The sequence below is a fragment of the Podarcis gaigeae genome (genome assembly GCF_964106915.1).
Source record: "Podarcis gaigeae genome assembly, chromosome: 11".
In the NCBI taxonomy this organism is placed as follows: Eukaryota; Metazoa; Chordata; class Lepidosauria; order Squamata; family Lacertidae; genus Podarcis; species Podarcis gaigeae.
Window position 1 is genome coordinate 49,152,765 of NC_139687.1, and position 24,693 is coordinate 49,177,457.

At 45.6% G+C, this 24,693-nt stretch overlaps 1 protein-coding gene and 1 long non-coding RNA gene across 5 annotated transcripts in view; one reads left to right on the forward strand and one right to left on the reverse strand.

Annotated features, from left to right (window-relative positions):
• Positions 1 to 24,693, forward strand: part of PDZD2 (PDZ domain containing 2) — a 230,729-nt gene that overhangs the window by 81,118 nt on the left and 124,918 nt on the right. The window contains exon 1 of one of the 4 annotated variants that reach the window (XM_083702534.1): positions 3,550 to 4,433. The exons of 2 other annotated variants lie outside the window; for them this stretch is intronic. The gene's annotated coding sequence lies outside the window, so the exon portion shown is untranslated. Of the gene's footprint in view, positions 1 to 3,549; positions 4,434 to 24,693 lie in introns of those variants that run through there. One more of the 4 variants, XM_083702533.1, reaches the window with a different exon arrangement.
• The window catches only part of LOC310827222, a 324,002-nt gene continuing 305,483 nt past the window's right edge, over positions 6,175 to 24,693 (reverse strand). Inside the window, exons 2-3 of the long non-coding RNA XR_014556229.1 lie at positions 22,292 to 22,448; positions 6,175 to 6,190 (exon numbers count right to left, since the gene is read on the reverse strand). This is a non-coding gene — a long non-coding RNA (uncharacterized lncRNA). The remainder of the gene's footprint in view (positions 6,191 to 22,291; positions 22,449 to 24,693) is intronic.

Here is a 24,693-nt window from a genome sequence, read left to right on the forward strand (position 1 = left end):
TTTGTGGTAGTCAATATGTAGTCAACCCGTGGATTGTGCTTGTGCGGCGTGAAAGTTCTAGGTCACTCATGACATCCAGACAGTGACATTCAGCATCTAATGCTCATATCATATTGGTGCAAAATTCAAATATTGGTCAGTTTTGCTATATAGTTGCACACAAAGTTGACTGATTCCATCGGGCAGGCAGAGGGCCTTCTCGGTAGTGGCGCCTGCCCTGTGGAATGCCCTCCCACCAGATGTCAAAGAAAGAAACAACTATCCGACTTTTAGAAGATATCTGTTTAGGGAATTTTTTAATGCCTGATGTTTTATTGTGTTTTTAATATCCTGTTGGAAGCCACCCAGAGTGGCAGAGGAGGCCTGGCCAGATGAGCAGGGTATAAGTTAATAATAATAATAATAATAGGATTCATAAACACAGAGTGGGTGGAGGGACCAGCAACCCTGATTATATTGGGGGGGGGGGCATCGGCTAGTAAATAAAGTTTTTTTGTGCAGCGATAGATTGCATTACCATATTTATGTGAAGCCCAAGTGTGCCATCACTGTAGTTGCTTGAAGCTGGCAGCCAGAGAGTCGATGGTCTTTATTACGGACACAGTCTTCCCACCCATGGCTGCAAACAAGGGTTTGGAGGTGGGTGGGACTGGAATCTCTGGCATTTGAAGAATGAATGTTGGGATGCTGGGATCACCCTGGACTTGTGCATACATGCTCATTAGTCTCTAATGGTTTTCCAAACGCTGCGCCGCACCTTTATTATCTCCTCTAGCTGCGCTGATTGAATAGATACGGTACCTGTTTTCTCGCTATATGTGGCAGTTGCTGGTGTGCACTCTGTAAAGGAGCATATCTACCAAAATATGTCTCTTTGGCTGCTGGAGCACCAGCTGTTCTGCTCAGATACAACTCAGTCAACCTGGCTACCGTACATTGAGTTTTGAATGAGGGACCGTGGTTAATGGTAGATTGGCACAACGCTGAGCATTTGTGGTATTTAACTGTAAAAGCAAGCAGTGTGCACAGCAAGTGGTAGGGAGAAGTTTGATTTGAAGGAGGATTCTCTAGCTGCATCAGGGCTCCCTGGGAAACTCCTTTCTGAGGCCACTTCAAACAAAAACATCTTGGAGGTCCCAGGCCACAGAGAGGTTAGGCTGGCCTCAACTAGAGCCAGGGCTTTTTCGGCTGTGGCTCCAATCTGGTGGAACGCTCTGTCACAAGAGACTAGGGCCCTGCGGGACTTGACATCTTTCCGCAGGGCCTGGGAAAGACAGAGCTGTTCCACTAGTCCTTTGGCCAGGGCACAGCCTGACTCCCTCCTTTGGCAATCTTCACAGAACTCTAGCCCAATGGTTGCCAAATCAATTTGATTTGAAGTAATTTTATAATGAAATGATATTAGAATGTTCGGCTAGGGAGGGCGGGATATAAATAAAATTTATTATTATTATTATTTACTCATTTCCACACTATGAAGAGCTGCTGTTTCGGTTCGTGTTGTAAAATAAGTGCCTCTGCTTTCATTGGAAGGTTGCTGGATGGCTTGTCTTCCCAGATTTAGCAGACAGGCAGTCAAGTTGTGTATCCATAGCTGTGGCCAGAAGAAAAATGGCCACCGGGAGGAGCACAGAGAGAAGATACACTGCAGCAGCACAACCAGATGCCTTCATCGGCCCCAGCTGCAACAAAAGATGTCTCTCCTGTATCTGTCTCTGCAGCCACAGCAGGCGCTGCAACCTTCCAACAGTTTGACTTCACCCCCAAATGCACACACTTTCATTGCCTCCTGGGACAGATGGATGCTGGCACTTGACATAATGGCAGAAGGGGAAAACTCTTTCTCTGTGAAGGGGTTTTAAGTTTCATATACAACATAGGCTGATATACTTGGGGAAACCATCGGTTCACTGACAGAATAATCAGATCCTATTGTGCATAATAGGATGATAACAGTGAAAGCTTTCATAACAGTGAGAGCTGGATCATAAAGAAGGCTGATCGCCGAAGAATTGATGCTTTTGAATTATGGTGCTGGAGGAGACTCTTGAGAGTCCCATGGACTGCAAGAAGATCAAACCTATCCATTCTTAAGAAAATCAGCCCTGAGTGCTCACTGGAAGGACAGATCCTGAAGCTGAGGCTCCAATACTTTGACCACCTCATGAGAAGACTCCCTGGAAAAGTCCCTGATGTTGGGAAAGATGGAGGGCACAAGGAGAAGGGGACGACAGAGGACGAGATCGTTGGATAGTGTTCTCAAAGCTACCAGCATGAGTTTGACCAAACTGCGGGAGGCAGTGGAAGACAGGAATGCCTGGCGTGCTCTGGTCCATGGGGTCACGAAGAGTCGGACACGACTAAACAACAACAACAACATTGTTCATAATTTTAAGGTGGACTTGAGTTGGCGGCTGGGAGCGAGACATCAACAAGGGAGTAGAATAGCTACCACCATGTCAAGCCAAGCAGGGATGAACCGGAATGTGGCTGGGGAAGGAAATGGGGTTCTTCCTTTGTCAGGGATGTTGCGAGCCCCTCTCTTGAATTTTCAGGTAACTTAAAAAATGAGCTGTGCCAGATATTTGAGGGAGGCTTGCCAACTAGCCAAAGGTGGGGAGGGAGGGCTAATGCTTGCATTCTTTGTTTAATAATGGAGTTTGTATTAAGAAATTTATATCCCACCCTTTGCCAAAAGGACAGAGCATGCTTTACACCATAAACCACGGTAAGAACCTTAAAACACAGAAAAATTATTGGCAGATTGGGGCAATGTGACTTTAACAAAACAGCATGTCAGGAACACCTGTGATAAGAATTGCCTGGGGGGGGGCTTGAATGACCACAAGAGGTCAGAAACATGACTTTGTGTCTCAGTACTCAACAGCCACCCACCTGCGGAATTCATGTTCACCTAGAGAAAACGTGAGAGCTTTAATGCAGAAATTCTTTACAGTTGCTGGTGGTTTTAGACAAGTGTTCTTTGGCTGCAGTCCTCAAACCACTTCCTTTGGGGGTCATCCTCCTGTGAAAGCCAGTGGGGCTACTTTTGAGCAAATGGTGTGATGGTTTGCAGCTTTCGTTTGCTCTTCATGCAAGAGTAGGGAAACACTCCCCCCCCCCGTCCGAGTTTATCCATCGCAAACTTTTGATGTTCAGGTTGTTTTGCCCCCAGTGACCAGATGGCTGCCCCTCAAAAAAATGCGGGAGAGTATCCCTCTCCCTGTTTGATAGCACCACCAACTGCCCTTTTTTTGGAGGGGGGGGGCAGTGTTCCCATTAATTCAAGACAGGAAGCCCTCCGGAGAAGTGATATAAACAGCTTAGTTCCCTGGGTCATGCTTCCTAATCGCTTTGCAGCTGGACGCTTGAACGTGTGGGGAAAGGGGGCTGTGCTTCTCCCCGGGGAAGGACCTCGCTGATTGAAGTTAGCCTGAATGGAGGGGGAGGAACCCTGTGCGAAAGAAGGTGGAAAGGAAATGCTTGAGCTGTACAGTCAGATCAGACTCTCTGAGCCAGCGGGGTTGAGGGAGGGGCGTATTTTACTACAATTGAATTCCAGGGTCTCTCTCAACCCGTTTCCTGACTTCTCGCCCCGTAGGTTAATTCCAAGACTCTCCATGGCAGGGGGAAGGCAGCAGAGAGTTGATCATGCCTGAAATAAACCGGTTAGTGGCAGGGTAAGATTGGATTTTGTTTTTATTTTCGCAGCGGAGAAGATCTGTGGGCTTCGCTGTGCAGCTGAAACCCCTTCTCTCTTTCTGTTTCGCTTTGGATGCTGTCATCCCCGTTTGTCCCACCAACTGGCAACCTGAGAAAATAATGTTAGATCCACCTGCCTGGCTAACCTGAAGGCTCTCATTGTTTGGCTGCCCCTTGTGTTTCTGTGGGTTTTGAGTTTTGGTGGGGTTTTCTCTGCATATTTTTTGGGGAGGTCTGATTTGGGCAGCTTTGACAGCTGAGCACATTGCAACTGACAGAGCAGAATCAGGAATGCACGGAAGACTCTTCATGCTCCCATAGCCAGAGGCAGCGAAGAAGAGGGCAGTAAGCTCTCCCAGCCTTCTGGAAACTCATGTAACGGAACTGCTCCAGAAGGGTTTGCTGCTGCTTTCTGGTTTTTTTAGGGTAAACAAGCCCTGTCTTTTTTTTGGAGGGGGAGTGCTTCTTGGGCAGAGGCGGACACAGCAGTAGCAGCCGCAGCAGCTGGATCGCCCTCCCTCCTCGGGTGTTCAAGTGGCCTCTCGTCTTGGGTGCCAGCAAGCGATTAAACTAATTAACAGACTCATGGGATTGCTAAACCACCCGCTCGTGGATTAACCCAGAGAGAGAGACGCCAGCTGCTCCCTACAGGAATTCCAGGGAAGACGAGGCTATCACAGAAGAGGAGGAGGAGGAGGAAAACCCATGAAGGGGATTTAGAAGGAAAAGAGGTATGTGTAGCATACCGTAAGAATTGCAAATAAACAGGCGTGTGTTTGGGTCCGCTCCAGGAAAGGGCTTGGTTGAATGTATCCAGAGGCTGAAAAGTTATGTAGCAAAAAAGCCAGTTCAAATGCCAGCTGTGCTTTCCTCTGTTTTCTTTTTAAAGGTGCTGATGAAACATAATTTTTGCTTTATGGCTTGAAGTATATCTTGTGAAAGCTCCCATTTGCAGCTGGTTATTTTTAAATCGGGCTCTTCAGAAGGTTGCTCGGGTTAACTTTCCTCGCCACATAATGCCGCAGGTATACTTACCTGCTGCTGTTGCTGCTTATGCTTTGCGGTTTTTCCTCCTGTTGAGACTTCTGTTTGCAATCAGAATTAATCTGTCTTGATTAAATCTGGAAGGTATATTAGAACTCCGACTGCATTCAGCAGCGGCAAGGTGAAGAGTCAGCAGAGACAGTGCAACAAGCCGATAACAGCCCCGGCTTAACAGCGTATGGGTGGGGGAGAGCGTGGGGAGGAAACCCAGCTAATCTAGGACTAACACCAATTTATCGGTGCTTTGATTTCCAGTGTGGTTTTGCTTTTGGAGCTTTCAGCTCCAGTGCAAAACTGGACGGGGTTCTGGGCAAAACATTGTTTATGATTTCGCCTGAGATTAAGTTCTGGCCCGAGGCAAACAGGGTCTGTCCAAAACCACTAAGCACTTCATCGGGAGGAAAATGTTTCAGAATCGAAATCAGCAAAATGTTAAGGCATCTAGTCCCAAAATAATTCTCTATAGCAAGGAGAAATAGGAAAGTTTTTTTTTTTAATATAGGAAAAGGATACTTTGTGCTGAATTGTAAGCAGATTGCTATAATCAAATGTGTATTGCAAGTTGCACTCTGTGTGTGAGATGTCATATGTACACAAACACACACACACAATAGATGGGGTAAAAGTTCTTGTAGGGAGGTCTTTTTTAACCAGACTTTTGATTTGTGTGGAGTTTGCAGGTTATACATTTTAAGGGATCACCTTCTATTTACAGATAATAGGTGCGGTTAAAATAAACTTTTTTTTTAATGCACATGCAAAATATCTGCTTAGTACTGCATTTTGGCAGGGTCTCAGGACTGTGAGAGGGGGCGGGTGGGCGGGAAAGATTGCAAATGATACTAATAACTAAAATATGGCTTTGAAATAAAAGGCAGCTGGGACTGTTAAATATTAGATTGCTCAACCGCGTCTTTCCCATGGCAGCAGCTTTTGGCAAATGACTTTCCACACTCAGAGCCTTTATTTTTGGAATGGTCTTGGCAAAGGCAAATGCCCAAATTATATCGGTGTGTGTGCCGTTCTTGTGAATGAATGAATAAGTAAACACATTGCAAGAAGACCAATTAGCATCTATCTCTGTTGTGTACCGGTCAATAGTATCTCATCAAATATGTATTAATAAAGGATTCCCTTTTTTGAAAGGACAGTAAAAGACAGAGAATGATGGCCTTAGACCTAGTAGGTGGTATTATTCTACTCTCTCTGTTGGCACTTTCTATCCAATCCCCTGCCCCGTTCCTCTTTATCTCTCAAGTGCACACCCTTGTTGCACATGGCAGAACTCCATCTTTGACTCCCTGCTCAGGAAAGAGCAGGTCTGCATGTCTTTTTGGGTCTTTAGGGTCTCCTCGCAAAATTCACATGAATACATAAAGTGCCTTAAAGATAAAAGGACCCCTGAGAATTAGGTCCAGTCGCGGACGACTCTGGGGTTGCGGCACTCATCTCACTTTATTGGCCGAGGGAGCCGGCGTACAGCTTCCGGGTCATGTGGCCAGCATGACTAAGCCGCTTCTGGCGAACCAGAGCAGCGCATGGAAATGCCGTTTACCTTCCCACCAGAGTGGTACCTATTTATCTACTTGCACTTTGACGTGCTTTCGAACTGCTAGGTTGGCAGGAGCAGGGACCGAGCAATGGGAGCTCATCCCATCATGGGGATTCAAACCACCGACCTTCTGATCGGTAAGCCCTAGGCTCTGTGATTTAACCCACAGCGCCACCCGCCTTACGCTGAGTTAAATAACTTCCCCATTTATTCCCTGTAATATTTTGTTGTTTATTTCCCACCTTCCTTCCACCATGGAACTCAAGGTAGCAGACATTGGGTTCTCCAGGTGATTTCGTCCTGATTTCCTGCTTGGCTTCTGCCAGGTGGCTTGAATTGCATTCCTTTAGCAGCTCTCCAAGGTGTGGTCAGCAGAGGTCTACCTGGGACAACAGGGGCTGAGCCTGGGACCTTGTGCATGAGAAACATGTGCTCTGCCACTGAGCTAGACCCCTTCTTGTGTGCTTAATTAATGCCATCCATGTGTGGGGTTGCTGACCCCATATTCATCAGCATTCAGTTGCATTTGTAACATGTCTCTTTTGCTGAACATGATGTGGGGCAGGAATGGGGAACCCGTGTCCCACCAGATGTTCTTAGGGCTGTGACTCCCATCAGCCTGGGATGATGCTGAAGTCCAGCAACATATGGAGAGTCACAAATTCCTCACCCTCAATGTAGGGAATTGTAGAAGTGTTCTTAGCCTATTGTCAAAGAGCAAGTTGGCAATAAATCACACCATTCAAAGTTGGCGTTAACTCTTGATTAGCAAAAACAAGCAATAAATATCAACATCATAGCTTGAAATAAGACTTAGTTGTGTGTCCCTCTCTCTCTGTGTGTGTTTTTCTTAAAGTGCTGATGTCTAGTATATTGAACAGGTGCTGTGAGCCAGGGAATAATTTTCAGTAATCCTGTTTCTGCCATGGGCTCCCTGTATGGCTTTAATTGTGGTTTCAATTAGTTTTGAAATGCTCCATTATGCCCAGCAAGGCAAACTGTGTTAAAATGCCACTGTGCTTTCCCACAGATTGGCTGTGTGCTTGCCATCTTATTTTGCAGGTTCGAAATATAAATTTGCCAAGTTTTTTGCACCTTGTGAATGTGCAGAACAAAAACTGCAAGATAACTTTTAATGTTTCTTGGTCTGGTCTGATTTCCAGGACTGGTTCACATGCAGCAGAGAGAGCCTCTTGCTCTTGGGGGTGGGGCAAATCTCAGCAGTGGAGAATCTGCTTTGCGTGAAGAAGGTTGCAGGTTCAATCGCTGGCATTTCTAGGTAGGGCTGGATGAGACCCCTGCCTGATACTCTGAAGAGCCACTGTCAGTTGGTTTAGAGACAATTCTGTGCTAGAAGGACTTGGCGTAAGGCATCTTCCTATGCTTCTGTGCCAGCACTGAACACTGCTTTCCCCGCTGAGCTATAGCCTTACCCATTCATCAATGTACACCAGTTCATTTCATTGGTTACACAACGCTTAGATTACAGGCAGCTGACTTCAAGGGTTGTTTTACAAGTTCTCTGAATGGTGTGTTTGATCTGTGATATCTCACTCTCACATGCACACATTGTGATAGATCAGTATACAGTGGTACCTCGGGTTAAGTACTTAATTTGTTCCGGAGGTCTGTTCTTAACCTGAAACTGTTCTTAACCTGAAACACCACTTTAGCTAATGGGGCCTCCTGCTGCCACCGCGCTGCTGGAGCCCGATTTCTGTTCTTATCCTGAAGCAAAGTTCTTAACCTGAAGCACTATTTCTAGGTTAGTGGAGTGTGTAACCTAAAGCATATGTAACCTGAAGCGTATGTAACCTGAAGCGTATGTAACCCGAGGTACCACTGTATTGCGATGGTTAGCTGGTGTGATGGTTATCATGAAACTGAAAACCAGATATCACAATCCCCTACTGTTCGCCTCTACATAGTTCCATCCTTATTTTACACATCACAATATATTGGTATACCACAATGTTTAGCTGATGACATATTGCAATTTTGGAAACCAGATATCACCCAGCCCTAGTTGCAGGTCCTATTCCAGTCTGGCAGAAGCGCTCAAGGAGGGTGCAAAGCAGAGTTGGTGACAGGTGTGGACTGGGAGGGTATGTGACCTGGGGAGAGTCTCAAACCCAGACAGAGTGGCCTAAAAAGGTAAAGGTAAAGGTACCCCTGCCCGTACGGGCCAGTCTTGACAGACTCTGGGGTTGTGCGCCCATCTCACTTAAGAGGCCAGGGGCCAGCGCTGTCCGAAGACACTACCGGGTCACGTGGCCAGCGTGACATCGCTGCTCTGGCGAGCCAGAGCCGCACACGGAAACGCCGTTTACCTTCCCGCTGGTAAGCGGTCCCTATTTATCTACTTGCACCTGGAGGTGCTTTCGAACTGCTAGGTTGGCAGGCGCTGGGACCGAGCAGCGGGAGCGCACCCCGCCGCAGGGATTCGAACCGCCGACCTTTCGATCGGCAAGTCCTAGGCGCTGAGGCTTTAACCCACAGCGTCACCTGCGTCCCAGAGTGGCCTAGAGGGCCATAATTGAGCACACTAAGATTCTCCATTCCTGGCCTAAAGGACTTGGATGTCCTAGTATCCTTTGCCGGGAGAGACAACTTCTTAAGACAACCAGGCAGAGGGCCTTCTCGGTAGTGGCACCCGCCCTGTGGAATGCTCTCCTATCAGATGTCAAGGAGATGAGTAACTACATAACCTTGAGAAGACATCTGAGCAGGGAAGTTTTTTAAGGTTTAATGTTTTATTATGTTTTTATATACTGTATGTATGTTGGAAGCTGCACAGAGTGGCTAGGGCAACCCAGCCAGATGGGCGGGGTTGGGATACGAAATAATAATAATAATAATAATAATAATAATAATAATAATATCTGGAAATATTAGGTGGGGAAGAAAAATGTTCCCCATCCCCAGAATAGGTAATAGTGAGCTGGATGGACCAATAGTTTGACTTGGTCTAAGGTCGCTTCCCATGTTCCCATGACTCAGGCTTGCAGATATCCACTCGCCTATGGCAAGTGGTGACTTTTAAAGACAAGGTTGAAGGGGAAGCGTTTGTAGATTGAAAGTTCTGCTTCTTTTCCTTCTGACCACTGATGTGCCCCAGAATCAGCTCAATGGACCCCAAGTAGCACAAATTAAGGCAACAGGGATCTGATGACAAGAGCTGTTGGTTTTCTGCACCTTTTAACTCCCGTCTCGCAGTGACAAACCGAAGAATGCAATGCAGGCAGTGAACCCCGCCTTGCGTGTCTGTTGGTGGCAAATTGAGTTAAATTGGCTGGTCCGGGCACATCGTTGCTCTCCTTCCTCCCTTGGAGCTGTGTTGAGCTTGGCAGTAAGTGGAGTGGAAGTTAAGCACTAATCATCTATCTTTAATGATGGGCAATTTGTGCTAGATGAAATTTGTGCTTTGCTTAGGCCTCTGTCTGGCTGATAAGGGAGGGGGGCAAATTAAAGACCCTCTATCACCCAGTGCCAAGGTGACAGTTATTGCGCAGAAACGTAGAAGGACTGCTGCCTTCTCAGTATATGAATGAAATTGAGAATCTTGGGAATTACTGTCAGGCCAACTCCCAATGAGTTGCTTTTCTTACGCATGCCATGGATCCGGCAGGAGAAAGCCACACACTCTCCCAAGATCCTTCTGTGCTCTTTTAGACATTCTTCTGTGCTCTTTTAGTACAAATATTTATTTAGAAAGTTACAACTTCCTGGTTTCAGTGCCATCGGCCAGTGACCCTGAGATAAGTGTGATTAAGTGAGCTGAAACGGTTTTCGCCATTGGTTCAGAGGTGGGCTAAATTCCTTTGGAATCTTGCCCTTTAAACCGCGGCATCGTTAGAGCTGCTTCAGAGTTCCTCCTGATATGGTCACCAGGAACCAAACATCTCAGAAATGATACCGTGGAAAAGGACACTCAAATTGATAAAAGTCAAATTGATTGTCAGAGCAGAGGGTCGGAGCCCTTTCCATATCAGGAAAGGGATTTTTAGATTATAAAAAAGATGTCTGGATAAATAAGACAGCAAGAGTCATTCACTGCCAAGTTGATATATCAAGGCTACACAAAAGGAGGTTTGGAGTTCCTAATATTATTTGGTATTATTATATACAGGTGAAACTCGGAAAATTAGAATATCGTGGAAAAGTTCATTTATTTCAGTAATTCAACTTAAAAGGTGAAACTAATATATGAGATAGATATGTCAAGCCTTTATTTGTTATAATTGTGATGATCATGGCGTACAGCTGATGAAAACCCCAAATTAACAATCTCAGAAAATTATTAAATGAAATCAGCAAAACAAGGATTGCAAATAGAGCAATATTGGACCTCTGAGAAGTCGAAGCATGCATATGCACTCAATACTTGGTTTGGGCCCCTTTTGCATCAATTACTGCCTCAATGCGGCATGGCATGGATGCTATCAGCCTGTGGCACTGCTGAGGTGTTATGGAAGACCAGGATGCTTCAATAGCAGCCTTCAGCTCTTCTGCATTGCTCGGTCTCATGTCTCTCATCTTTCTCTTGGCAATGCCCCATAGATTCTCTATGGGGTTCAGGTCAGGCGGGTTTGCTGGCCAATCAAGCACAGTAATCCCATGGGCATTGAACCAGGTTTTGGTACTTTTGGCAGTGTGGGCAGGTGCCAAAGTCCTGCTGGAAAATGAAGTCAGCATCCCCATAAAGCTTGTCTGTGGAAGGAAGCATGAAGTGCTCCAAAATCTCCTGCTGGATGGCTGCGTTGACTCTGGACTTAATGAAGCACAGTGCACCAACACCAGCTGATGACATGGCTCCCCAAATCAACACAGACTGTGGAAACTTCACACTGGACTTCAAGCACCTGGCATTGTGTGCCTCCCCATTCTTCCTCCAGACTCTGGGTCCTTGGTTTCCAAATGAGATGCAAAAGCTGCTCTCATCAGAAAAGAGATTTGGGGAGCCATGTCATCAGCTGGTGTTGGTCCACTGCGCCAGAGTGGTGCATGCTGTAGTTATCTCCCGCTTGGATTATTGCAATGCTCTCTATGTGGGGCTACCTTTGAAGGTGACCCGGAAACTGCAATTTATCCAGAATGCGGCAGTTAGACTGGGGACTGGGAGTGGCCACCGGGACCACATAACACTGGTCCTGAGAGATCTGCACTGGCTCCCAGTACGTTTCCGAGCACAATTCAAAGTGTTGGTGCTGACCTTTAAAGCCCTAAATGGCCTCGGTCCAGTATACCTGAAGGAGTGTCTCCACCCCCATCGTTCTGCCTGGACACTAAGATCCAGCGCCGAGGGCCTTCTGGCGGTTCCCTCATTGCGAGAAGTGAGGTTACAGGGAACCAGACAGAGGGCCTTCCCGGTAGTGGCATCCGCGCTGTGGAACGCCCTCCCATCAGATGTCAAGGAAATAAGCAGCTATCCTATTTTTAAAAGACATCTGAAGGCAGCCCTGTTTAGGAAAGTTTTTAATATTTAATGCTGTATTGTTTTTTACGCTCGATTGGGAGCTGCCCAGAGTGGCTGGGCAAATAATAATAATAATAATAATAATAATAATAATAATAATAATTTGTAGGAAGTAAATAAGTCCTGTTTGTGTGGGTCTGTAGTAAGTACTCGCAGCCGCATACGAAGATCCTGCTTTTTCAATTGGATGTATTTTGGCTGGGAAACATTCCTGAGCTAACTCCCAGTGGTCTGTAGCCAGCAACTTCAAAGTGCCTTGGAAAATGTCCTATGAAAATCAGTAAAAGGAAAAGGGAGTGGGGGGAATTTGTTAAAGGTAATAAAAAGACCGCCCTGCCTCTTTTTCTAAACTCAATTTCTTACAAATAAGATAGAGAAGCCCCCAAGAGCACCTTAAAACCCAGCCGATTCAATCCTTCAGAATGGTTAGTTATTCCAAAAAGCTGTTGGGGTAGGAAGCTGTGAAACTCTTTACCCTGCTCTGAAGTCAGAGGTGGGGGGCAGCCAATGTGTTATCTGAAGCTATTCTCGGTGGGGTGACTTCAAAAGAAGCCCCCATATGCATTCTTACTGGGTGTTGCGGTTGTTTTCCAGAAGCAGCTGTTAGATGCTCCAAATGTTGCTTCACAGCTGCAAATTCAATTTTCTCTAGTAAGATCATGCAAGCTTTAAAGAAGTCCAGCTGCTTTTAAAGGACAGCTATGGACTGCAGTTGAGTAAGATCTGGGCAAGGAGAAATTCAGTGGCAATTTTACACTGCCTCCTTCCAGAATAGGTACAGCAGATCACTATTCCTAGATTCCCGCACTTAAGACTTCTGCAGACGATCCGTTTGTTGAGCATCTATCCTGATTCACTTGCAGAAAGACCAGACTATATCCAGTCTTTATTTTGCGTTTATTCTGAAATGTTTGTGGGGAGGTTAAACAACAATGAGCAGTTGTCCTGATTTGCTTGCTTATTCATCTTCCTGTTTTACCCCACACTTTCCAATGCATTCCCCTGTCACTTTCCTAACTGCAAAAAGTCAGTTTATTAATGGATTGTTGCAATGGAACAGCAGAGCACTTTAATCCGCTTTAATTGCACCAATCTAATTTCTAGGTATGCCCTGGCTCCTTCCTTAAGGCGGAGGATTATGTGACCAGGTGTATGATCCCCTTGCCTTTGCTTTTGGAAAAGTAGACATCAAAGGAGCTGGTTTCTGGCTCAGGCTTCTTCATCACCTGCTAGCTTTCTGTATGTGCAGAGCTTTTTCTTTTTCTTTTTTGCCATCCCAGCATGCAGTTTTATCTTTCCCCATGCAGGGCAATCTACAACAATTTTATAATGTGCCATGTGCTTTTTTGCTTATTGAAAAATGATAAACATTTATAGCAAGAAGTGGTGGCTATGTGTACGCCATATGTCTAAAGTCCCTCTACCCAAGAATTCTGGGAAGCGCAGTTTACCCCTCACATCTCAGTTTAAAAGAAAATTAAAAATTGGGAGCAGCAGGGGGCATCAACAGGCTCCTAAAAGGGTGTAATTCATTTAGAACGGCAAGTAATTAGGCAGCATATAAATGCTTTAAATAAAATATATACATAAAATAAAATAAAGGGGGTGTTGTGGTGCTCATGTTACGGAAACAGGAGTAGGCAGTACTGAGTTGGGTGAGATGACCTACCTACCCAGGTTCCAGCTGAATATGTGTGCGTTATGATGGTTTCATTATGCTACCTTCAACTCCCGTAGAAAACTCTATAGTCTGTCTTGAGCCTTAAGGTAAAGGTAAAGGGACCCCTGACCATTAGGTCCAGTTGTGGCGGACCCTGGGGTTGCGGCGCTCATCTCGCTTTATTGGCCAAGGGAGCCGGCGTACAGCTTCCGGGTCATGTGGCCAGCATGACTAAGCCGCTTCTGGCAAACCAGAGCAGTGCATGGAAACATCGTTTACCTTCCTGCCAGAGCGGTACCTATTTATCTACCTATTTATCTACTTGCACTTTGACATGCTTTCGAACTGCTAGGTTGGCAGGAGCAGGGACTGAGCAATGGGAGCTCACCCCATCACAGGAATTCAAACCGCCGACCTTCTGATCGGCAAGTCCTAGGCTCTGTGGTTTAACCCACAGCGCCATATTTTAAAGCTTGAGATAGACCATAGTTTGTACGTGCATCAAAAGAGGTATGAGAGAGTTGCTGTTGCTCCTGATATAGACCCTCGTTTCTTTGATGTCCCATTTTTGCTGTCGGTTAAAGAGGTTTGGCAATGGTTATATTTTTTTGGAAGAGCCTTGAGTTTGCGCCATCATGCAGTGAGGATGCTTCTCTTGTGCCTCTGCCGCCGTAACAACTGTCATCTGTCTCCAGCCTAAGTGGCTGTGATAAATGGCTGCTACAGTCACAATATTTGTGAATGGGTGATGGCTGCATTCAGGAATCGCACAAAGAGAGGACTTTTTGTTTTGCTACAGGGAGCGTCTGCCAAATTCCTCGTTTTCAGAGAGATCGACATCTGATGTGCAGAGACTCGGTATTATGTTTGGCTGGAGGAGGTTTTACAGCTCTGTAATGAGATACTGATGTATATAAGAGTAACAGATCTCTGAGAGCAGAAGTGTGTAGCCAAGTCACGTTCTATGGAGATTTTTGTGCAGCGAATAAGTAGAAGCTCAGGGAGCCAAGAGAGTAAGGGGCAAGATTCAGCAGGCAAGAGGAAGAAATAGGGCCTTTTGGCTTCGAGTGTGGATGCGCATAGTTTTGATCTGTGCATCACTGTGGGTGCATGTGCTCACATAATCACATGGCAAGATTTCCAGGCATGGGGATTTGCCAGCATACCCTGGCCCGATTTACGTATTTATTTTCCTTCCATGCAAGCAGTCCCAAGCAGTGACTGGGCACATACAGGGATACAGTGGTACCTTGGTTCTCAAACGGCTTAGTTGTCGAACAAATTGGCTCCGAACGCCGCAAACCTGGATGTAAGTGTTTCAGTTTGTGAACGTCCGACACGGCTTCCACTTGAGTGCAGGAAGCCTTGGTTTTCGAACGTCGAACAGACTCCCAGAACGGATTAAGTTCGAGAACCAAGGTACCACTGTATAGAGTTAACTAAGTGAAAGATTTATGCAACTGTGCAATTGCAGGAACTGTACAGGGCAGGGGTGCAAAACCTCTCACCCATGGGCCTAATTGGACCCAGCACAAACCACACCCACCTGCCCCATGTGTGACATCATATGTGACAACAGGCAAGGGACAGGTAGAGATATGGTTGTCTTTGCAAGCTCTGCACGAGTGCTTTCAAATCTTGATCTTCACCTGACACTGTTGTGATGTTGGGTGATTGGCAGCTGGATACTTCCGACCAGCTGTCAAACCTGAACTGCAGGGGGCGAGGGAAATAAGAATCTGACCCTCTGTCGAGATCAGGCTCCCTACCCCGATGCAGATACCTAATCACAGGAATTTTCTCATGTGGTGGGGGGTGGGATTGGTAAAATACAAATAGGAGAATGGATGTCTGAAACGATCAGTTTTTTCATCACATGAGGTAAAGGACCCCTGGGTGGTTAAGTCCATTCAAAGGCAACTATGGGGTGTGGCGCTCATCTCGCTTTCAGGCCAAGGGAGCCAGCGTTTGTCCACAGACAGCTTTTTGGGTCATGTGGCCAGCAGAACTAAACAGCTTTTGGCGCAACAGAACACTGTGATGGAAACCAGAGCACATGGAAATGCTGTTTACCTTCCTACCACAGCAGTACCTATTTATCTATTTGCACTGGTGTGCTTTCGAACTGCTAGGTTGGCAGGAGCTAGGACAGAGCAACAGGAGCTCACGGTGTCACAGGGATTTGAACTGCCGACCTTCTGATCAGCAAGCCCAAGAGGCTCAGTGGTTTAGACCGAAGCGCCACCTGTGTTCCCTCAGATGAAAGAGATAGGGATACCCAGAGTGGCATGTGTTCCATGTCAGTTTGCCACAGAAATATGAAAACTTGGTTGCGGGGAGTTTGACTAGATGACCTGTTGGGTCCCTTCTAATTCTACGATTCTGTGATTCTAATTGGACTTTAACATAGAGATGTTATTTCAAATTTCTAACTGTTACGACTTTGGGAAGGAGCTACAAAGCTTGTGGGCAATGTCAGGTGCAACCTCAGACCCAAGAGGGACTGAGCAAGGTGTTTTCACCAGGCAGTGGAGTTTAACCACTCTACATATTTATTACCAGTTCTTTCTCTTGCCTCTCGTTTCTTCCCAGTGCACATTTCCCTCTTTCTATTCAATTAAAAAATATATGCATGTTTCAGAAACTTGAGTCTTGGAAGCAACTGATGATTAGCCCAAGTAATCCAATGGGCGTATATTTACAAATGTGCCCTTCCCACCTTAATGTAGAATTTAATTTAATATTTATTTTTGTGCAAAACTGGGAGATAAATAGGTAGATCAAACCACAGTTGGTTGGTTTTCAGGGTAGTTTGAGCAAAAGAGAGGTCTCGGCCCCAGGGAGACTTACAATCTGAACTTTGATAGTAAGGGAGGAAATATTGGTTCATGTCTAAAGTCTCTAAAATAGCTGTATGTGTGAAACATTGTGATGTCAGGTTCTGTTTTCTAAAGCCCATTGACATGCAGAATATGCTTAGTTTATCCCAACTGAATGCATTAACCATAGTACTGCAATATTCATAAGTATATGCTTTCCTGCGGAAAATTGGAGGGAGGCAGTTTTTCCTCATTTAACAGAGCCTGCAACATAGTGGCTTCATTAAAAGGCTTGCTGCTGTGTTAACACTTGCATTGCTGGTCTGCATGAGTAAGGTAAATGGATTACTGAACAAAGTTTCTCCCCTTCCCCAATGATGTCATCTAAACTTTGCTTGCAGACCTGCTTCTCCTGCTTCCTTGTGGCTTATTTCTCCTTAATAACCTGCCCAAATTCAAACTCACTCCTGTCATAGCCCCACACCGGCAAATCTAGATGACTTTTCAGTGCAATTATGATGCAATGCATTGCAGGGGCTGGGTTCTTAACCCTTTGCCCTGTTTTCATTGGAACTTGGGGAAGAACACACAAAAGCTGGACAGTTTTAATCCTGAAACATCAATAGTACTGTGTTTGGGACCTTTCCCGCTGTCAGGAGACCCTCAAGACGGGCTGGGTTGTGGGTATCCCATTGGACATCAAAGAGTTAAACAACTACATTATATAATTTTTCATAGACATCTGAAGGCAGCCCTGTTTTGAGAAGCTTTTAATGGTTTTTGTTGTTACTCTTTTCCCTGTATTTTTATTGGAAGCTGCCCAAAGTAGTTGGGCAACCTAGTCAGATGGGTGAGGTACAAAAACCAAATAATTATTATATTATTATTTTGTTTCCTCAGATGCATGGTTCACACATTCAGTCTGCTGTAATCAAGCATAGCAAAGCAGGGAAGACACATACAGTGGTACCTCGGGTTACATATGCTTCAGGTTACATACGCTTCAGGTTACAGACTCTGCTAGCCCAGAAATAGTGCTTCAGGTTAAGAACCTTGCTTCAGGATGAGAACAGAAATCGTGCTCCGGCAGCACAGCGGCAGCAGGAAGCCCCATTAGCCAAAGTGGTGCTTCAAGTTAAGAACAGTTTCAGGTTAAGTACGGACCTCCGGAACGAATTAAGTACTTAACCCGAGGTACCACTGTACATGCACGAGACCTTTAACTAATTAAACAATCTTTGGCCTTTTAAACTGCGACTTAACCTGGTGCAGCAATAAACCCGCTAGCACATTTGCAAAGCTAAGCAGGGTCCGGTACGGATTCAAATTCTTTTGGGGGCTGTGTGTTGAGATTCCTGCATTGCAGGAGATTGGACTAGGTGACCCTTGGGATCCATTCAGATTTACAATCCTATGGTTCTGTCTGGGGAGGGGGAGATAGTGTTTGATTGGTTATTCTGTTACGCATTTTTGTGCTATTATATTGTAAACCACCCTTTAATCTTTGGCTGAAAAGTGTATAGAAATTTGATAAGCAACTATGGTAATAATAATTGCAGAGTTTAGAAATGTAGTGGTATTGAGGCTTTCTTGCTAGGGTGCTGTGAATAAGGAAATTGGTGTCCCTGGCAATGCGGTGCCCGTCATATTTGCCGTCATAATCAAGTGCCAAACGTTCTTCTATTGGAGTGTCATCCAAATTGGCAGTCTGGTGGCAGGAGATGCCTCCAGGGTGTCAGCCGCAAATAACACAATAGCATTAAACCTCACTATCAGCCACTCAGGTGTGACAGCTGCTTTTTCTGCGCGGCAGAGTCTGGGATTTGGCCAAAGCAAGTGCTTGCCATGTTGAATGAGTACCCTGCGATGCTCCAGAAATCTGTAATGAGAGTATCAACATTCTGTCACAGTTTATGAAAATGTATATGCGAATCAATGGTTCTGAATCATTCCCCAGCATGCTGGAGGGAATTTTTTTTTTTAATCCCCTCCTTTTTTTAATTGGTTGAGATGAAAGGCTGTGCTAATTGATGTTGCTATATTGAGGCTGCAATAATGGACTTGTGTAATGCTGCTGCAATCTTTTTTACTTCACGTTAGATATGAGAGAGCTTTTTAAAAACATCATTCTCCCAACACCCATCTTGAGATAGGAGCTCCCTTGAAGATGGCAAAGCTGGAATCTGACCAGTGTCAGATCCCTAACGTTGCCCATTTCGGTTGTGGAATACAATTCACCTGCTGTGGAAATTTCAGCAATATACTCACAGAATTTACCCTTTAAACATTGTCAAATTAAGGATGGGCAAACCTGTCAATGTTGGTTGCTCTCAAGTTCTCATTTTTCCAGCCGTGAGTTTAGTCTGTCCCATTTCCAACCTTAATTTTCATTTTTTTATTAAAAAAGCATAAAAACAAAATATTGCATGAATGTTGATGTGCATTTTGCATAATTAACACATTTCTGAACGCTTCTTTTGTCCAAGAGCAATAGGCCCACTTTACAGAGTGTTTCAGAACAGTACAGTCTTTAGCAGGAAGGAAGTGTGCTTGGTTTGAATGCCACCTCCCCATCTGTTAGCCTGTTGCAGAATGTTAGTCTGTTGCAGCAAAAGCAACTAAAGAGTCTTATGGCACTTAAAAGACTAACAGATTTATTCTGGCATACGCTTTTATAGACTGGAGTCCACTTCATCAGATGTATGGAGTCTTTAGAGGCAAGTTAGTAGCTAGAAAATTGCCAGGCAAGAGAACTCTGAGGTATTAAACTGTCGGTTGCGGATAACGCTGAGAGTTTCACGTACAAATGGGAATCTGTGGGAAAATTCAGACTGGCCACAACCATTGGCTCAGTGAAATATATTCTCTTGTTTTTTGTGCCCAAACAGAGCTGGGTCTGCCAGGCGTAGATCTAATTAGTGCCAGTTGGGTTGTGGGAATTCCTGGTGGGTGAGGCTATGAATTAGGTTCTCATTGCCCTTTATTCCCTGAATGCTGGGCTCCGTTGGTTTGGTGGTCATCCCAAAACAATTGCTCACTGTTTCCTCCAAAACAAGCCACAAAGTTCACCATAGGAATCTTGGCACGAGCAGATGAGCTTAATTCTTTTCGTAGGTGGGGCGAAAATTTCATTCTAGTCGAAAGTCAATGATGGGTCTTGTTGTGAGCCACCCGAGAAAGTAGCAATGAGTGTGGAATTTGCAATTGCTAGGTAGGAACACTTGCCTTTGCTTTTAGCCTTAGGAGAGCTCCTGCGCTTCTCAATTTCATGCTGCTGCAATGTATTTGCATCTGATGCGTGCACACTCGCTTTCCATTACAAAAAGGGGCGCATGCTTAATTAGCGCTCTCTGAATGTGTAAATACACCTTGGCCTCTGAATCCTGGAAATGCTGTAAGCAACAGACTGAAAATGTTTAAATGGTTATCTCTGAACAGAGGATGTTAAAAGAAGAAGAAGAAGGAAACACTTCAAAGACACTTCCTAAGTCTGTAAAAGCTGCAATTTCACATGTAAACATTTGCCTTGAGGTTTGGGGAGCTTGATAGACAGCTTCATAATAGTGGATATCAGGCTGAAGCCTGATTTGAATGGAACAGTTTGTGGAGTATAATATTGGCAGGCAGGTGAGAGGGTTCATCAAGAGGTTCAACTCTGTCTTCTAGGGCTTGACTTGGGAGAAAGGTATTTTTCTTAATGACACTAAATGTGTCCAATAGCTTACCAGTACAGTGGTACCTCGGGTTAAGTACCGTATTTTTCGCTCCATAGGGGGCACTGGACCATAGGACGCACCTAGTTTTTAGGGGGGGAAATAAAGGAAAAAAATTATCCCCCCCAGCCCCAAAGAGCAAAGAAGCCAAGACAGATCCATCCCACTGGCTGTCTTGGCTTCCTCTTTAGCCACGCACAACCTCTCCAGCTGGGAGAGGCTGCGCACAGCTTTGGCAGAAGCCAAGACAGCGAACGGGATGGATCCCGCTCACTGTCTTGGCTTCGTTTTTAGCCGCGGGGCTGGGGCGGGGGAAGCCCAAATTTTCCCCGACCCCAGCCCCCAGAACGGGTCCGGGAGCGGTGACGAGGTTGCGCGCAACCTCGCCTTCGCTTCCAGAGCTTGCTGTTATCCGCTCCCCGGGCTTCGGGCTGCAGGCTGGTATCCGCAAGCCTTCGGAGCCCGGCGGGAACTCCTGCCGGGCTCTGAAGGCTTGCGGATAGCTTCCTGAAGCCTGGAGAGCGAGAGGGGTCGGTGCGCACCAACCCCTCTCGCTCTCCAGGCATCAGCAAAAGCCTGCATTCGCTCCATAGGACGCACACACATTTCCCCTTCATTTTTGGAGGGGAAAAAGTGCGTCCTATAGAGTGAAAAATACGGTATTTAATTTGTTCCAGAGGTCCGTTCTTAACCTGAAACTGTTCTTAACCTGAGGTACCACTTTAGCTAATGGGGCCTCCCGCTGCCGCTGTGCCGCCGTCGTGCAATTTCTGTTCTCATCCTGAAGCAAAGTTCTTAACCCGAGGTACTATTTCTGGGTTAGCGGAAACAAAAAAATTCCTTCCAGTAGCACCTTAAAGACCAACTAAGTTAGTTCTTGGTATGAGCTTTCGTGTGCATGCACACTTCTTCAGATACTTCTTCAGATACTTCTTTCGTGTGCATGCACACTTCTTCGTATCTGAAGAAGTGTGCATGCACACGAAAGCTCATACCAAGAACTAACTTAGTTGGTCTTTAAGGTGCTACTGGAAGGAATTTTTTTGTTTTGACTATGGCAGACCAACACGGCTACCTATCTGTAACTGTGTTAGCGGAGTCTGTAACCTGAAGCATATGTAACCTGAAGCATATGTAACCCGAGGTACCACTGTACCAGGATGTTTTAAACTGCTATAAGCATTGTTAGCCACTTTGACCATTAAAAATAAAAGTGGGAAAGTGGAATAAAAATACCAGGAACTATTTGAAATGCATCGGAGACATGCTTTCTTTTGAGCCCCATCTTCCTTGTTTTTCAAATGGAAACGATCTTGCTTTCATATTGCAAAGCCTAGGGTGACAATCACCCATGGAAGACGTGCTATTAGGTCAAGGCTGTGTCATTGCCAGAGCTTTGCAGTCAAGTGTATTTATAACTGGGCTTTCCTTCACGTCTTGCTTTGGCAATTGTAGACAAGACTGACTTAAAGGTAGCGCCAGCACACTTTGGGGCAGATGAGAAACAGATTGCTTGTGTGTGGGAGAGAGAAAATAATGATCTCTGGTCTGATTGCTGTAGGAATGCTTTTAATACTTGGCCGGGAAATAATAATAATCCCCTCTTAACAGGTATGTTAAATACATAGGACACAATCCAGCCAAAATTGAATGCAAAAACTTAAGAACTGTCTTGCTAGATCAGACAGGGCTCATCAAACCCAGCACGCTATTCCTCAGGGCAGCCAACTTTCCAATGCTGACACGCAGCCACTGAGGAAAGTAGCTTTCCTTCGTCGTCTTATCCTCAGCAATGGTATTCTGAGGTAAACTGCTTCTGGCCAGGGAGGTTCCACTTTACCTATCCATGGCTGATAGCCATCAAGGACTCAGTCCTCAATTTACACACTTACCTTTGAGAAAGGACCCTTGAACATGCTGGCTTCCAGAGAGGAGCTTCCACCCTCTTTACTCCTCCCGGAGCTTTTCAGGTCAGAGAAGGTCTGCAACCGAGCCACCGTCTGGCTTAGAGTGCTGTCCAAACCGGGAGTCATGATTAATGTCTTTCTTCTTTCCCACACCCTATAACCGTCATACAAACTTGGGTACCGATTGTGGCTACTGGACCATTCTTGGACTAGAGTAACCTGGCATCAAGTGTTCATGCTCTGGTGACTTTCCGTCTGGACTACTGCAATGTGCTGTACGTGGGGTTGCCCTTGAAGGCAGTCCACAAGCTGCAGCTAGTGAAAAATGCAGCTGGTAAGTGGGGCAGCCTGATGAGACCATGTGTCTCCGGTCCTGAAAGCATTGCACTGGGTGCCAATGACCTATGGGTGGATTGACCTCATCTCGCTCTATAGGCCGAGGGAGCTGGCGTTTGTCTGCAGACATCTTCTGGGTCATGTGGCCAGCATGACTAAGCCGCTTCTGGCGAACCAGAGCAGCACATGGAAACGCCATTTACCTTCCTGCCGGAGTGGTACCTATTTATCTACTTGCACTTTTTGACATGCTTTCGAACTGCTAGGTTGGTAGGAGCAGGGACCGAACAATGGGAGCTCACCCCGTTGCAGGGATTCGAACCGCCAACCTTCTGATTGGCAAGCCCTAGGTTCTGTGGTGTAGACCACAACACCACCCATGTCCTAGTACTAGTAAATAAATGGTCCTAAATGGCTTGGGACTAGAGTACCTGGAAGAGCATCTTCCTTAGCAGGTGATGCTACTGGAGGCTGCCTAGATGGAGTTGACAGGGCCTTTTCAGTGGCAGATGTTGTGAGGTGTGCCTGCCTGTCTCCCTCATTATTGACTTTTAGGAGAAATTTAAAAGCTTTCCTGTTTCCCTACTGGGTTTTTGCAGCTGGTGCCTCTGATCCTTAATTCTCTCTTGCCCATGGAGGATCACAAAGAACTAGCTTTGTAGTAGTTCTACCATAGTTTGTAGGACACCATGGAAGAAAGACCAACCCTCTTCCAAATGTCACCTTTCTGGTGTTTTGCGCTGGCAGACTTACTTTTCCTGCACCACAAAGTGATCAAGCCTCTCTCCTCCTCCTTTGTACTGTCAAGAATATTTCCAGCTGCATATTCTTCAGCTTAGTCCAGGGCACGTCTCCAAGCACTGGCAAGAGAGCACTTACAGACCATCTGCTTTCCATTTTGGAGACTTCAAAAGGAGAAGGAGCCAGAGAAGAGGCTTTGCCTATAAAACCGTGAAAGGGATCGAAGGAGGACGAGCAGACCTTTAAAGCACCAAAACAGGTTGCCTCAAGAGACTCGTCCTTCTGTGTGGCCACCAAAGGTTTTGTGTGTCCCCCCATAAGGCTTATCCATCAAGAACCTATGCTACAGGATAAAACTGTGAAAGATGTCAAGAGCCACTGTGGAGGAACGACTGGAGTGTCAGACTAGAACCTAGGAGACTAGGGTTCACATCCTCACTCAGACATAAAGCTCATTGGGTGACCTTGGACCAGTCGCCATCTCTTGGCCTAAGATACCTTATGGGGTTTTCATGAAAGTAAAATGAGGAAAGGCAAAAACCATGCATGTCCCATCTTGCTCCTTAGAGGGAAGGTGAGGCATAAATGTAATAAAGTTGTATCTCGGAAGTCAAACAGAATCAGTTCCGGAAGTCCATTTGACTTCCAAAACTTTTGGAAACCAAGTCATGGCTTCTGATTGGCTGCAGGAAGCTCCTGCAGCCAATCAGAAGTCGCGGAAGCCACATTGGACGTTCGGGTTTCAAAGAACGTTCACAAACCGAAACACTAACTTCTGGGTTTGCCGCGTTCAGGAGCCAGAACATTCGACTTGCAAGGTGTTTGGGATCCAAGGTACGATGGTAGTAAGTTAAGTAAATAAATAAAATGCTTAGGTATTTGGAATAGACTGCATACCCTCCAATATTTCTCTGAAGAAAATAAGGATGTTCTATTCAATAGTAGTTGTAGTCGCCGTCGTAATAATAATAATAATAATAATAATAATAATAATAATAATAATAATTTTATTATTTAAACCCTGCCCATCTGACTGGGTTGCTCCAGCCACTCTGGGCTGCTTCCAACATATATAAAAACATAATTAAACATTAAACATTTTTTAAAAACAACCCTTCCTCATACAGGGCTGCCTTCACATGACTCAGGAGATCGGATAACTCCATACCCTCCAACAGTTCACTGATGAAAATAGGGACGTCCTAAGGAAAAGCAGGACATTACGGGATCCAATCAGAAACCGGGGTGGTTTCTGTAAATCCAGGGCTGTCCCTGGAAAATGGGGACACTTGGAGGGTCTGAGACTGTATCCCCCCGCTGCCAGCTACAGTGCTGACCCAATGGCCTGTTTCACAGCATTCTGCAAGGTTCTGCTTCCTGTTCCAAGACTGATTTGTCAATGTCCCTCTTGGCTGGCTTCATATCCTCCTCTTGGCAAGATTTCCCCCTGAAGGTCCCAGATGAAAAGTTTTAATGCAAAGTGTCATTTAGGCAAGGCCCGTGAAAGAGAATTGATAGCGAGTTTTGGATTAGGAAGCAGAAAATTTTTATCTCAGTTTTTCTATGCAAGTTCAAGCAATTTTGCTTGGGTTTTTACTTTCCAGTTTCCGCTGTTTGAAAGAGTGTCTTTCTGCGCACGTCCCCCCCCCCCCCCGTCTCACTTCTTAAGATTTCCAAGGAGGATTGCAGCTTATTAGGTTAGGAGGTAAATTCCCCTGACCTACTTTCCTTGGTCTTTACAAT